At 36.3% G+C, this 16,780-nt stretch overlaps 2 protein-coding genes across 5 annotated transcripts in view; one reads left to right on the top strand and one right to left on the bottom strand.

Annotated features, from left to right (window-relative positions):
* Window positions 1–3,785, bottom strand: part of vasnb (vasorin b) — a 34,417-nt gene extending 30,632 nt beyond the window's left edge. For all 3 annotated transcript variants that reach the window (XM_051100949.1, XM_051100956.1, XM_051100943.1), the window contains exon 1: window positions 3,548–3,785. The gene's annotated coding sequence lies outside the window, so the exon portion shown is untranslated. The remainder of the gene's footprint in view (window positions 1–3,547) is intronic.
* The window catches only part of coro7 (coronin 7), a 199,173-nt gene that overhangs the window by 143,488 nt on the left and 38,905 nt on the right, over window positions 1–16,780 (top strand). The gene's annotated exons all lie outside the window — the stretch shown is intronic.

The following is a 16,780-nucleotide window of genomic DNA, read 5'->3' on the forward strand; positions in this document are numbered from 1 at the left end:
TTACTTAGTAAGCACCATACTTCTCAACTAGCTGCATGATTTGAGAAATCATTCATGTCAGCAGCACAAACTTTGTGGGGTGAGTTACATACTGACATTTAGTCCTTGGCAATGAGCGCAACCGTAATAGTGAATATGAGGAGCCATATAAGGAGAGACAGACAGAAGTGCTATGTCCTGCATTCAAGACACGATTAAGAAATACTGCAGCACAGACACAAGGAGGTGGTCTTCAAGATAACTTTTAGTTGTGCGTGTTTGCCTTGGCAGATTTGTGTGTGTGTGTGTGTGTGTGTGTGTGTGTGTGTTTAGCACAAAAAGCCTGTGATTGTGTTCTAAGCTGTGACTGATGATGTTTGGACAGAACGGTAGGGAAATACCATAGGGATGTTATTTTGACACTGCGAGGAAAGCTGGCACGAGGAGCTTGATTTGCCACATACGCAGCCTCGTCCGCTGTCAGACACACACATTCTAGCGGTGTATCAGATGATAGCACAACAGCAGCTTATTGTTTTACATTGTTGCTTCATGGAAGGTTAAATTAGGGTTGAAGATTCTTTTATTTACAACAATAAGTGTGGGTTTAGCAATCGTTGTTTATGTACACCACCAGTCAAAAGTTTTTGAACAAACAACTTCTGCTCACCAAGCCTGCATTTATTTGATCCAAAGACGCTGAAAATGTAGCTTTGATCACAGGTATAAATTACATCTTAAAATATATTCAAATAGAAAACAGTTATTTTATATAGTAAAAATATTTCACAATATTACTGCTTTTGCTGTATTTTGGATCAAATAAATGCAGGCTTGGTGAGCGGAAGAGACTTTAAAAAACATTAAAAATCTTACTGTTCAAAAACTTTTGACTGGTTGTGTTAACTATGACAGAATTTTCATTTTGACAGAATAATCACTTCAGGTATACCACGTTTATTTGAATGATACCTTAGGTTGGAATATTTAAGTTGTTAAATGCATTTACAGTTTGAAGTTTTAGTCCAGCTCACAGCACCTTAAAGGAGTAGTTCACCCAAAAATGAGAATTTGCTGAAACTTTACTCTCTCTCAGGCCATCCAAGATTGTTTCTTCATCTAAACAGATTTGGAGAAATTCAGCATAAATTGTTTGCTCACCAATGGATCCTCTGCAGTGAATGGGTGCCGTCAGAATGAGAGTCCAAAAACATCATAACAATCCAAAAGTGATCCACACCACTCCAGTCCATCACACTGTTTTGATCAGCTGTATGGATTCTGACGGCACCCATTCACAGCAGTGGATCTGTTGGTGAGCAAGTGCTGCTACATTTCTCCAAATCTGTTCTGATGAACAAACAAACTCATCTACATCTTGAATGGCCTGAGGGTGAGTAAATTCTCAGCTATTTTTTATTTTCGGGTAACTATTCCTTTAAATGAAGCCTCTCACAGACAGGAATATTTGCTTTTCCCTCCAGTTTCATCCTTTCTCATATCCTCTCACCTTCCGTTTTGTCTAATCAACTTGTGTCTACACAATCTCCTCTCTTCTGGGCTTCTCTCTTTGACATTTGCAAGTGCCAAGGAATTTGGAAAGCCACTAGAAAGCCCGAAACCCTCAACCGCACGCACACAGGAAGGTACTGTGGTCTGTATCCACAGAGTCTGATTTGCATTAGTTCACGCGGTTTCACATATGCATTAAGATACATTGGACGTCCGTAAAGCCTTAAGCCAGGAAAGAGGATGCAATCAAAACAAAAACGTCTCGTTTTGTGCACGAAAAGCCAGTCCAAGAGTCCAGCCTGAGCCTGGTGTTCAAACAAACAACAAAAAACTTAATTGAATGGGCTTTCGAAGGATTTTATTGCTTCTGAGTATAGTGCCGGGCTTTCCGCTGAACTTAATTAAATGCAATTAAACACTAAACGACGCTCTCTGCCAGTTTCGAGCCACACAAAGATGATTATCACATGTTTGAGTGACATTGCTCACAAGGCGCCTGCTTTCCATATCAGCTTGCTATCATAAACTAGTGCTGAAATCTGCAATTACGCAGGCAGAGATAAATATACAGAATAGTAACAGACATGTGTTTTACATTTCCTTCAGGCTCTTAATGAAACGATCACCGACTGACTTTTTGTGACTCTAATATGTGAAGGTTTGATCTGAAAAAGTGTTTAAAACATTACTATTTTTACTACTATTTAAAATAGCTGTTTTCTATTTGAATGTATTTTAAAATGTAATTTATTCCTGTGATTTCCAAGCTGAATTTTTAGCATCATTACTCCAGTCACAGATCCTTTAGAAATCATTCTAATATGCAGATTTGCTGTTCAAGAAACATTTTTAAACAAGGGACAAACTTTTGACTGGTAGTGTAATCTAAGTGCATTAGTGCGTGGCTTGCTCTTAAGAGCATCTGTCTTAGTTTCTGCCTTCAGCTCTGTATTATATTAATTCTTTATCACTTAATTTATTATATGACAGCTTTATGACCCAGACAAGATAGTTGATCACTTCCTCCCTTTTTTGGAATAATCAGCGACACGGCACTGAGTAAGAATTAGAAGCATGAAATAAAGTCGGTAAAACCAGAAATAATAGCATTTAGTGTCCTTTACGCCCCTGTGACTAAACAGATTTGCGTTCGAGTCGCAGCACACTACCTTTGAACTCCTGTCGAGCGGATAAAAATAAACCTGTTTGTGGCGATTTGTTTGCTGAACTTTTCGACTGCCAGAGTTTGATGTGGAAGCAGCGCCTAAAATAAAAGCAAACGGCACCAAAATATGCTTTCTCGGAGAGAAATAGTAGCCGGCGCGGTCCAGACGCAATGCTTTTGTCCTGCTGCGGTCAAACGCTTGAAGTCACCAGCGTTTGCATCGGTCGTTCAGAGCTTTTCATTTATTCCGCAATGATTATATAGCGTTTTGGTGTGTGTGTATGTGTATAAAAGTCATATACAGTTTTAAAAATAAAGGTTCTAATTTAGAACGCTGCCTGATTCCTTAGAAGAACTTTTTTAGGTTCTTTAAAAAAAACATCTATGATTTGGTGCCTTAAAGAACCCAGAAACTGACCTTAAATACCTATAATAAAGCATTAAGAACTTGTTTGCTCTGTTTTTGCACTTTTTATCTGAATAGCTGTTCTTATGCTTATGCACGACATTACGTTACACATGCACAAGCATGCACACTTCACACTCAAGTGCACTGGTGCACCAGCATCAAACCTTTTGAAAGGCTCTGAACCAATGCAGTGTTTGCGTAGCCGGGAACGTATGACCACAGTTTCAGTGTTCTATCTCTAAACAAAAAAAATCTACCGCAGCGAGCATTTCATGTGTATAAAAAGAAATATTGCTCATTTGCCTGCTAAATAAATACATGCGCAATGTACACATACGGGTAGTTCGTCTACACATGAATTTGAGATCTTCAAAGAGAGGGTTTTAACACGAATACACAGTAAAACTGTGAAATCAACACCTAAATGTGTTAAGCACAACACAAGTGTTTTCTTCACTCTTTAAACTTTAAGTTTCACTCACCAGCTAAAGCGCATCAGCGGCGCGTTGGAGGTAAACGCACCGAGCGCGTTCCGTCAGTCCTGCGTTTATTTATCCACAATTCGCGTTTCTTCCCGAGGGATATAAAATATGTCTCACATATACTCGAGTGGAGCTGATATGTAATGCGTTTGATAGAGAGTCCGTTTGGAAAGTCTGTGGCACGGTCCCGTCCGAGCGTCCGCGGTGAAACTCCGGAGAGCTGTGCTCGCCCCGCGCTTTAACTTCACTCTGCTTTGGGAGGAGCGGCGGGAGCGCGCGTGTCTACAGTTTGCTTACTGGAGAGCACGAGCGCATCAAATGAGGCGACGCTTATGGACGCGCTCCTGGCGTTTTTTTGCATTTCAACTCGCCGGACCGGTATGCGCTGACACACGCGCTGACATTTGTGCTTTTGCATACCCTTCATTTACATCACTGTGGTGTTTAGTGTGTTAAAAATGTACCGTATTATTTAAAATCTATCTATCTATCGTTCTGTCGCTCTATCTATCTGTCAATCAATCATCTATCTGCTTGTCTATCTATTTATCTGTCTATATATCTATCATTCTGTCGTTCGTTCTATCTATCGTTCTATCAGTCTTGTTGTTCTCTTATATTGTTCTGTTGCCCTATCTATCTGTCAGTCAATTAATATCTATCTATCTATCTATCTATCTATCATCATCATTCTATCTGTCATTCTATCGTTCTGTTGCTCTGTCAGTCGATCTATCTATCTATCGTTCTATTGATCGTTGTCTATCGTTCCAACTATCTATCTATCTATCTATCTATCCATCTATCTATCGTTCCTTCTGTCGTTCTATCTATCTATCTATCTATCTATCTATCTATCTATCTATCTATCTATCTATCTATCAATCTATTGATTGATCGATCTGTCATTGTTCCGTCTGTCTATCTATCTATCTATCCATCTATCTATCGTTCCTTCTGTCGTATCTATCTATCTATCTATCTATCTATCTATCAATCTATTGATTGATCGATCTGTCATTGTTCCGTCTGTCTATCTATCTATCTATCTATCTATCTGTCTATTGTTCCGTCTGTCTGTATCTGTCTATCTATCTATCTATCTATCTATCTATCTATCTGTCATTCTGTCGTTCTATCATTCTATCTATCTAAAGTTCAGGCTCTTAATGTAATCAACAAGCATCTCTTTGTTACATGTGAATGGATTTAAATGACTTGTTGCAGTTCTACAGTCTCCATTACAGTCAGTGTATCTTAGGTCATGTGTGATGAACCGTAAACCACAGAAAGCTGCTCTGAAGACGTGATTCTCATGCTGAAATCATCCCTCGCAGCTCTTGATGGTCCAGTAACTGAACTATAAACCATCAGCTGCTGTGTGCTTGCAAAGTTTACAATAGTTAACAGTAACTCTATTGAGACTTGTGTTATAGCGATAAGGCCGCCGTCTCGTTCAATGCAGTTTTTAAAAGTGCAAATGTTCTCATTAATTTGAACTTCAAAGTTGCGCGCATAATGATACTGTAGCAAGATGCTATTCAGGCAAGTTTTAGATGGACTTTAGCATGTCAGCTGACCGAAAGTATGTCATCCACCCCTATATATCCTTTCTGTGATGCGTATTTACAGTATATGTAGAGCACATGCAGACGGCACATCTGTAACACATTACAATGAACGGCAGAAACAGATAAACGATTTCATGCATGTTTAGCGCAGATCCGATGCACAGACGATGCTGCAGCTAAACTGTGTGTGCGTGTTCACGCAAAATAAATCCTCCCCATGCAGTTTTATCAGATGAACAGAGCGTCTCTCTGTCTGTTAGCGTACTACCATACAACTCACAGTACTTCAAAATATGGTATATGCATGGTATTTCTGTGTCTGTTTGAATTAAACATACGCAACTGGTTTTTGAAATGTTGCATACTATTTTTGACAGTAGTATGCTGTTTATACTGCGCAAGAAGTATCCATCTGATGCCATCGATGATGGATCTGTCATCCTGTTTAAGGCATGTTTACGTCTCGAGAGCTCAGATGAAAGCTCTCGGCGCTGGCTGGTTTGGGTTTTAGGTGCAGTAAATCTCATAAGATCAGGGGAAGTTTAGACTGTACGGACAGGCTGTTGATGGTACTGAAGGATTCAGTATGTGACAGGTGTCAGCGGGACAGAGGAACACTTCATGTGTTTATCAGCACAGTATGTATAAGTGTGCATGTGTGTGTGTGTTGTTTCCACATTTACATCCAAACACTCGTCTGTCATTAGTGTCTGGCTAAAATAAACACTTGACGTTTCTTCCTCCTGCACCAGCGCTTTAGTCCTACACTTCATTCTCTTTTATACTGCATTTCCGCTTCTCTGAGTTTCATAGTGCACTTTATTGACATGACAGATAGTTTTTGGGATGTCAAACATTTGTATCACCAAAGAATTTGCACAAAAAATCTAATTGAACACTGCACAACAACAGAGTATGCAAAAACAAAACAAACAAACAAAAACAATCTCTGTTACCAGTTGAGCAGGCTTTTTTTTTCTTTCTTTTCTTTTCTTTTCTTTTCTTTTCTTTTCTTTTCTTTTCTTTTCTTTTCTTCATATTTTAAAATGTCATTTTAATCTTCCTCATTTAATTAATTATTTTAGTTTATTTATTTTATTCTACATAAAAAATATAAAAAATAAAACCAGTGTAAAAAATAAGAACTAACAATATTTGCATATGCAAAAACGTATCTGATACCATTAGATCAGGTTTTTTTCTTTTCTTCCTTTTTGAATTTTCCCTTTTTCCCCATTTATTTATTTGTATGTTTGGTTTTTTGTTTGTTTATCTATCTAGATATTTAGATATACATAAATATATAATTATTTAAATATTATTTTATTTTATTACTTTTTTATTTCTTTTTCTTTCTTTTTAATTTTCCCTTTGTAAAATGTATTTATTCATTTATTTATTTATTTATTTAAATATATTTATTTTGCGTAATATAAAAATATATTCAAATATTTAAAATTAAATATGATTTATTTATTTAACATAAAAAGTCTTAAAATAAAAATAGTGCAAAAGTAAAACAAACAAACAATATGCATATGTAAAACACAAACATATGCAAAAATATATCTGAATAGATCAGGGGTTTTTTCGTCCTTTTTCATTTTCCTTTTGTAAAATGTATTTATTTGTTTTCTATTTATTTATTTAAATTTATTCACATTTATTTATTTAGCTAAATTCATAATTCATATTTATTTAAAATAAATATTAAATATTTTATTATTTACATAAAAATTATTTTAAAAAAAAAATGGTAAAATAGCTGATATCATTAGATCAGGTTTTTTTATTTTCTTCCTTTTTAATTTTCAATTTTCCATTTCCAATTTTGTAAAATTAATTAATTATTATTTTTATTTATTTTTTTGCTATATATACATATTTTGTTATAATATAAATATATTTATAATAAATATTTATTTATAATAAATATTAAAATATTTGTTTATTTTACATAAAAATATTTAAAAAAAAATAAAAACAGTGCAAAAATAAAACAAACAATATTTGCAAAAACATATCTGATACCATTTGGGTTTGTTTTCTTGAAAGAATGAATTAATAAATTAACACATTTGTTTGTTTGTTTATTTATTTATTTATCATACAAAGGTGAAAAACAAATATAAAAATAAAGATAAACAATGCAAAAACATATCTGATATCAGTGGATTTTCTTTTCTTTCTTTTCTTTTCTTTTACATTTCTAATAATGACACTTTACTTTAACTACATACTTGTTTACGTATTTTATATTTCCATTTTTGTCTGTTATTACTATTTGCTTGACTCACATTCTTACTTAAATTACTCTTATTTTCTGTACTTGCTTTGCAAGCTTTAACAAAGCTCTCGTAACTTAGGTTACGTAAACTTAAGTTCATCAGTCTTTCCAGGTTATTTTTGGTTTCAGTCTCTGCTCACCTGGTTCTTCAGAGTTCTTGAAACTCACAGCAGTGAATCTTTGGAAGTGTTGAAACATATTTAGCGTTTTCAGAGACGGCCATTAGCATGAGCGACAGAAATTCATTTGGTTTTTACGGCCATAGGCTGACTCGCCTTTATAGGGCCAATTGTGGCTGGCCCACAGCGGCATACTGTAAAAACCAGGTGTTCACGTCCAGATGCCAAACTCCTGTCTCTCACCCGCTCATGTGAAGACGACAGAACGTCAGTATTTATAGAACCGACTCCCATAATGACGTTTCCACCTGGTCCTCTCTGCTCATGTAATGACACGGTCAATTGTTGGCGATTCTTTCTGTGGTGTATTCATTGATAAATGTGAAATAAAGAGCTCAGACAGAAACGTCCCGAGATAGAGAGCTTGAGGAAAGCGTGCTAAGTGCTGATGGTTAAAGAATAAGTGGTTTAAACAGAGGCAGACGCTCCTGCTGATAGACCCTGACCCCGTAACCAGAGCCCACTGAATCAACAGCACGCTTTTGGCCTGGGACGTGTCAGATGTCATGTGATGTCACCTACACGGGGTTCCCACAGTCCTTAGAGACTCGGGTTCGTGCTTGTAAATGAACTCCTAAAAATAGGCTTTCTGCAAAATCTAGTTTCTCTTATTCTTCAGATTTTGGACATGTTTCAGTGAGATTTATAACTCGCACTGGAGCTGATAGGATGAATTAGGCTGACAGAGAGAAAGCCCTTTATCCATGCGGATAGGAATAGTGTGAAGGAACGGGAGGGAATTTGAGTGGGAAACGAAGCGATGACAGTCAGAAGAGTTATGTCATGTTGCCAGAGAAAGGAGTGGTCCGTTCCCATGGGAGAGGCTGGAAATCTCTCAGCTTTTTCCTTCATCATTTTAGTGGTTCTCAGGACTCAGTTGTTGCACATGTTGACTGGCACAGATAGGGACGCTACTGAGCACCACTTTTGTGTGGTCCTCAGGAACCACACAAAGACATGTTTCTAGAGCAGCAAATCAGCATATTAGAATGATTTCTGAAAGATCATGTGACACTGAAGACTGGAGTAATGATGCTGAAAATACAGATTTTAATATAAAGTTGAGGTCAAAAGTTTACATACACCTTGCAGATTCTGCAAAATGTTAATTACTTGACCAAAATAGTTATTTAGTACTTACCTGAATAAGATATTTCACATAAAAGACGTTTACATATAGTCCACGAGAGAAAATAATAGTTGAATTTATAAAAATGACCCCGTTTAAAAGTTTACATACACTTGATTTTTAGTACTGTATTGTTAACTGAATGATCCACAGCTGTTTGCTTTGTTTAGTGTTAGTTGTTAATGAGTCCCTTGTTTGTCCTGAACAGTAAAAATCCTTCAGGTCCCACAAATTCTTTGGTTTTTAAGCATTTTTCAATTTTTGAACCCTTTCCAACAATGACTGTATGATTTTGAGATCCATCTCTTCACATTGAGGACAACTGAGGGACTCATATGCAACTTATAAAAAGGTTCAGACGCTCACTGATGCCTCAGAAGGCAAAACGATGCATTGAGAGCTGGGGGGTGAAAACTTTTGAAAAGAATGTGTACATTTTTCTTATTTTGCCTAAATCTCGTTTGTTTTCATTTAGTACTGCCCTTCAGAAGTACTTAGATGTTACCCAGAAAGACAAAATAAGTTACATTTACCCTGATCTTCAAATTCCAAAAGTTTTCACCCCCCAGCTCCTAATGCATTGTTTTTACTTTTAGAGCATCAGTGAGTGTTTGAACCTTCTGTAATAGTTGAATGAGTCCCTCAGTTGTTCCTCAGTGTGAAAAGATGGATCTCAAAATCAAAATACAGTCATTGTTGGAAAGGGTTCAAATACACAAAAATGCTGAAAACCCCAATAATTTGTTGGACCTGAAGGATTTTTCTGAAGAACAGCAGACACTTTAACTGTTCAGGACAAACAAGGGACTCATGAACAGCTATTGACATCATTCAGGTAACAGCTGTGAATCATTCAGGTAACAACACAGTATTAAGAATGAAGTGTATGTAAACTTTTGAACAGGGTCATTTTATAAATTCATCTATTATTTTCTCTTGTGGACTATATGTAAATGTCTTTTATGTGAAATATCTTATTCAGGTCAGTACTAAATAAAAAATAACATGCATTTTGTATGATCACTCTTTTATTGGTAAAATAATTAACATTTTGCGGATTCTACAAGGTGTTTGTAAACTTTTGACATATTCAAATAGAAATCAGTTATAATATAATAATATTTCCGAATATTTCAGTTTTTACTGAAAAAAAAAAAAACAATAGCATTTTTTATTTATAGCTGACTTAAAGGATTAGTTCACTTTCAGAATAAAAATTTCCTGACAATTTACTCACTCCCATGTCATCCAAGATTTTCATGTCTTTCTTTCTTCAGCCGCAAAGAAATTAAGTTTTCCAGGATTTTTCTCCATATAATGGACTTCAATGGGAGCCAACCGGTTGGCGGTTCAAATTGCAGTTTCAATGCAGCTTCAAAGTGCTCTACACATTCCCAGCCGAGGAATAAGGGTCTTTATCTAGTGAAACGATCACTAATTTTCTTAAAAAATCTAAATTTATATGCTCGTCTTGTACTAGCTCGACTTCATGCATTACATAATCATGTCACGCTTGTTTATTTCTTATTTCTTCCGGTTCAGTTAGGGTAGGGCGAAAAACTCATTATTATCATTTTTTCCTCCAACTTCAAAATCGTCAGACGTTGTTTTGTCTTTTTTTTGTAAAGGGCATTTGACTTTCTCTCACTACGTCACACATGACCTTTCCAACATGACTGTGTAATGCGAGAAGTCAAGCTAGTGCAAGATAAGCATTTGTAGTTGAGAAGTATATTTCTATTTTTGTTTTTTGTTTTTTGTTTTTTTTTTTGTAGAAAATGACTGATCATTTTGCTAGATGAGACCTTTATTTTTCAGCTGGGATCATGTAGAGCCCTTTGAAGCTGCATTTAAACTGCAAGTTGGACCTTCAACCTCTCACTGAAGTCCACTGTATAGAGAAAAATCCTGGAATGGCTTCCTCAAAAACCTTAATTTCTTTTGGACTGAAGAAATAAAGACATCTTGGATGACATGGGAGAGAGTAAATTATAAGGACATTTTTATTCTGGAAGTGAACTAATCCTTTAACTCCTCTGACTAGTTTAATGATGATTTATCTGATACATTAACAAATGCACATGCAACAGTAATACATAATAAATGAACTGTGACAGAGTTTGATTCATGCGATGATAATCGCTCATTGTGTCAATTGGTCAATTTTGGCAGCTGATTCCTTGTCAAAATGGAACAACTTCACACATTCCATCTGTGACGAGATTTTCACAATCAATGGACAGTTACAGTATAGCTCACCACACATTAGGCCATCTAGCTCTGGCTTCATGTTGGGAGAGCACTTAAAATCCAGCGTGTGTATGCAGTTCTCTAGTGTTTGGATGAGATCTGCTGCTCCTCTCAGTGTTGTGTGGTATGTGTGGAATGAGCAGCCTGATGTTTGTGGTTTGTTTGAGGTATGACCTCAGCAATGCTCGCTATGCGCGGCCCGATGTCTTCACGTGTGCATCCAGGTATGATAAACACTTTGACAGGTTTGTGCACTAGCTGTGATCAGGTGACTAATCCATCTGCTTTTGGAAGAAAAGACAGGAATGGAAGGATAGGACAGAGGCGGCGGGATGGAGGACATGTGGTATGTGTTTGTCTGTCAGACCTCCATGGCAGACAGCTGAGGTGATGTTCATAAACACACACACACATGAGCCGCACACATGGTGACCTTATCATGCACTCTTCCAGAAACACACACACGTGATACTGCACAGCAGATAGAGACAGAAGAAGAGAAAGAGAGACTGATAGAGAGAGAAAAGCTGATAACAGCCATTTAGAAGACAAAGATACTGTGAGTTATGGAGAAACTCCGTTTATTTTATTTGCTCAAGCTGTGATTTGTTTACTTCCAGCGCCGTTGCCAGTGGTTTTATAATGCCAGCCGAACCCGTTAAACATGAACACAAGAGAGATCCAGAAAACAAACAAATCAAGCTGACGAACAAAAGCCAGAAATGCTTAAATGCTGCAACAAATTGCTGAATCTGTCATTTGTGACCACTAGTGTTTATGTAGCAGTGGTTGTGTGTATGGGGGTTTCAGAATAGTCCAGTAACTTTTACTCATACTTAAAGGTGAACTATGCAGTTTTTCATGCCATTAGTGAAACTAAGGCTATGTTCACACTGCAAGCTTTAGTGCTCAGTTCTGATTTTTTTTCTCAGATCTGTTTTTTGTATAGGTGTTCACATTTTTTGTTTTAATGTGGCCAATATCAGATTTCCAGTGTGAACAAATCATGGTTCTGAACTGGTCCGTATGCGCAAAAGAACAATACGAACAGGGTTGCCAGGTTTTCACAACAAAATCTACCCAGTTGCTTCTCAAAACTAGCCCAACAATATTCAGGGGGGTAAATATCACATTAGTGGGGTCACGTCAACCCATGAAGTTGAAAAACAACCCGCTGCAACAGTGGAAGAAGCGCCCCAAAACTGTGGATTTGGCAACCCTAGCGCAGCGCACTGTAATACGGAAGTAAACACGGAGGACATTAAGTAAACGATAATGCATTAAAGTGTGATCTGCTGTAGAAGCCAGCGAAATTATGCATGGACAATATGAAAAATAAAGACAAGGATGTGAGAAAAGAGAGGAGAGTTTTGAAATCTTTGATACGAGCTCTCATATTTTGCTTGCATATAGAAAAATCATGGAATTCTGATGACTGTCAATTTAAAGTGTTGTAAAAGTCAACTGTTCACACTGAGGTCACATTGCAAAACATCTGACCTGTATCAGATTTCATGTGGTTTATGCTGTTCACACTGTCATGACAAAAACAGATCTGAATGTGGCCCAAATGTAACCCTGGACCACAAAACCAGTCTGAAGTCGCTGGGGTATATTTGTAGCAATAGCCAAAAATACATTATATGGGTCAAAATTATTTATATTAATATATAAGCTTATATATTCAGCTTTCTGATGATGTATAAATCTCAATTTCGAAAAATCAACCCTTATGACTGGTTTTGTGGTCCTGGGTCACAAATCAGATTTTTTTTTTGCTCACGTGACTCAAGATCTGTTTTGTATTCTGATTTGTGCCACTTTGGCTACGTTCACACCGCGAGCCCTAGTGCTCAATTCTGTTTTTTGTCAGATCAGATTTTTTTGTATAGCTGTTCACATTGTTGCTTTAAATGTGGCCAATATCAGATTTCCAGTGTGAAATCTGCCAGCAAAAATATGCACAGGCAATATGAAAAATAAAGACAAGGATGTGACAAAAGACAGCAGAGTTTTGAAACTTATGATACAGGCCTTCATGTTTTGCTTGTATATAGAAAAATCATTACGATGAATGTCGATTTAGAGTGATGTAAAAGTCGCATGAATTCCAATATGACTGTTCATACTGCGGTCACATTGCAAATTGTCTGACCTGTATTATATTTAGTACCACATATATAAAAGTGGCACAAATCAGAATTGAAAAGATCAGATTCCATGTGGTTTGTGCTCATCACACTGTCATGACAAAAACAGATCGGAATGTGGCCCAAGTCATGACAGTGTGAACAGCACAAACCACATGGAATCTGATCTTTTCAATTCTGATTTGTGCCACTTTTATATATGTGGTACTAAATCCAGTACAGGTCAGATGATTTGCAATGTGAACAGTCATATTAGACTCATATTGCTGATTTTTATGTCACTCTAGATCAACATTTGTCATCATTCTGCACTCATGGGAGTCACTTCAAAGATTTTACATACCCGAAGTTATCAAGACAGTTGTGAAAGGTAGTCAGTGGAAGTACAGTGATGTATCAGAACTCATAAGTATTACAGTACAATTCTATATACATGTCATAAAAGTTTCAAAACTCTGTTCTCTTGTGTCACATCCTTGTCTTTAGTTTTTTATATTTTGCTTATGCATAATTTCACTGGCTTCTGCAGCAGATAACATGATAAATAAATGCATAATTGCTTACATAATGTCCTCCGTGTTCTGTATGACAGCGTGCTGCTTAAGTGTTGCCAAGTCCACACATTTCCCGCAGAATTGGGCTACTTTTTGCACTGTTGCCGCGGGTTGTTTTTCAACTATGTGGGTTAAAGTGACCCCACTAATGCGATATTTACACCCCAGAACGCGACTGGGCTAGTTTTAGACTAGTTTTGAGAAGCAACTGGGCAGATTTTATTGTGTTAACCTGGCAACCCAATTCTGTTCATACTAGAAATCTGATATTGGCCACATTTAAAACAAAAATGTGAACAGCTATACAAAAAAAAAAAAAAAAAACAGATCTAAGCAAAAATCAGAACTGAGCACTAAAGCTTGCAGTGTGAACGTTACCTAAACGCAGCCTCAAAAATGATTTAAATTGAAGTTTTCTGAAGAGAAATGTTTTTTTTTTCTCACTATGTAAATCCTATCTGCATGATTCTGGTTAGTTAGGATTGTTGTACATGGGTTGCAAATTGAGAAATAATTCTTCATCAATTCAGAAATTTTTAGAATGCACTATTCTCTCTCAAATCTGGTTTACATTATTTTAACACATTGTTTGCATTTGCTAAAAGTTTGGCTGTGTGGCTTCTTAAGTATTCTGAAGCTGAATTCACGAAACATTCTTAGGAATAAAATTCTTTAAGAAGAAGTGCCTTTAAGGTGTTTTTCTTTCAGTTAATCAGCGACTCTTTGGCAAGAACTGCTGTGTAATCAGATAACACCAAAACCTGTTATTTCCTTCACAAGAAGAAGAAGAAAAAAAAAAGTTCTTAAGAAAATAATAGAGAACTTCTTAAGAATTGCATTTCGGACAAACTTCTTATCATTTAGCTTATGATTTTTTCTAACTTCTTCCTTTAAGATGTTTGTGTCCTTGAGCTGAATCTGTATTGAGTGGTTTCTTGATTGTCTTTGTCCTCTGCTGCTCCAGTCGGCGTGTGTTTGCAGGGAAATCATTATCATTCATCATAATTGGAGCAGATGACTGTGTACACAGTTATTGATTTAGTATCTGAGATATGATTTTATCAGTGCCAGTGTTATCTGACATCTGACTGGAGTGATTTGTGCAGGTACAGACAGACTGTGACGTGAAATACGACCTGAACCAAAACAGACCACACAGTATATAAACACATAACTAGAGTTGAGCAATGTAGCCTAAATATTATATCATATTTTTATGTATGGCTGTTATAATATCCAGTTTATATGAATATTTATGTGCATTACTGTTCAAATTGTTTTGTCAAGGCTGCATTAATTTGATCAGAAATACAGTAAAATTGTGAAGTATAATTACAATTATTATTACAGTAGTGCTGCTTCATATTTTTGTAGAAACTGTGGTTTCTAAGGATTTTTTTATGAATAGGAAATTTTAAGTCCAGCATTCACTACACTTTTGAGTAATTTCATGTGTCCTTCCTGAATAAAAGTATTATTTGTGACCCCGACACAAATGTATACACAAGATTAATTTTGATTAGTTATTGTAATATATTCGTTTTATAGTTTAAAATCTTTCCAAGTACACTCTGTGTCCTAAAGTGTTTTGAAAGTGTATTTCTAGACACCCAAACACATGTGTGTGATGATCTGCAGGCGTCTGTAGGACCAGTGTCAGGATTATATTGTTTGGTTGGGTTTGTCTCTCTGTGTCAGTGAGCAGCAGATTTACGGTTTGCTGTGTTTAGGGGAAGAGAGGGGTAGATGGGAAAGGGCACAGTCTGACAGAGACAGATGCACATGCTGCTATGCACTGCAGCTTATTATATGCACTGTAATTTTTTTTTTCTTTTTTAAGTTGACAATAGAACAAAGATTACTGCAGTATGTTTCATAAGAAAATACTGTTTCAGGCTTTCAGAATTTCATATTAACACTCTTTAAAAAATAAAGGTTCCAAAAGGGTGTTTTTTGCAGTGATTCATAGAAGAACCATTTTTGGTTCCCTAAGGAACCTTTCAGTTGACAGTTCTTAAAAGAACCATTTTGAAGAACATTTTAAAAATTGAAAGAAGCTTTTTCCACTATAAAGAACCTCTTCTGCATTTGAAAGTTTTCATGGATGTTAAAGGTTCTTCATGGAACCATTGATGCCAATAAAGAACTTTTATTTTTAAGTGTAGTTCAGTGCTATGTGACAATTCTTTGCGATTATTTGTGAAATTTGCTAGCAATTTCTGAGTGAAAACTGTTGCAATCAGTGTACTAATAAAGTAAATGCCCAACTTGAATGCACTACATTGTAAAAATAAATAAATAATTTAAAGAAGTAAAATAAAGCAACATGGGCTCATTGAAAATACGTGCCTATATGTACAAATCACTGCATTTTCCAGTTGAAGTGAACACTAGAGGCAGTAAAACTCACAGGTACAGAGTTTTAATTAATAAAGCATAATTTTCACACAACTTGCAGAATATATGTTATGACTTCAAAATAATTGTAACGTCCTGTGCGATTTGAAAACTGATACTTTTGAATGTTGTCGTCACATATACAGCTTCATATACATGAGTTTTCTAATTCAGTAGGTTTGCTTCGTAGCTCACGCAATACGGTGTTGAACTCAAGTGATGAAGAGCTTCGGTACAAACCCTGTGAAACTATGTTTCGACGAAACAGTTCAAATCCACATAAGTTAAAATAGCACGGCTGCATCAACAAATGTGTTTTTATTCCACTTTTGCATTTCTTAACACTATTGTGTAGGTCTAGGGTTGGGTTTAGTCTAGGGGATATTTCCAACACGATAGAGCATTAACCTTTAGCAACACTCCCTGGATATTTGAATTCTGAACAGACATAATACGTACCTCAAGCAGCGTAATAAAAACTCAGTAATACGTGCCTGTACTAACATAATATGTGGTCACATATTGAACGCTTGTTTTAGCGTCACTCTCTTTTCAGCGCTGACTAATCTAAGTGACTCTGATTGGCCAATGCATTCCTAAATTCAACAGAAATGTGTTTGATTGGTTATAAGGCTCAACGCTGCACAAAACAGTGCATGAAAGCAATCTGATACAGTGTGAGTGAATCTACATGTAATTCAGTGAATTGGCATTTT

This window comes from Labeo rohita, chromosome 3 (assembly GCF_022985175.1).
Source record: "Labeo rohita strain BAU-BD-2019 chromosome 3, IGBB_LRoh.1.0, whole genome shotgun sequence".
NCBI classification, from domain to species: domain Eukaryota; kingdom Metazoa; phylum Chordata; class Actinopteri; order Cypriniformes; family Cyprinidae; genus Labeo; species Labeo rohita.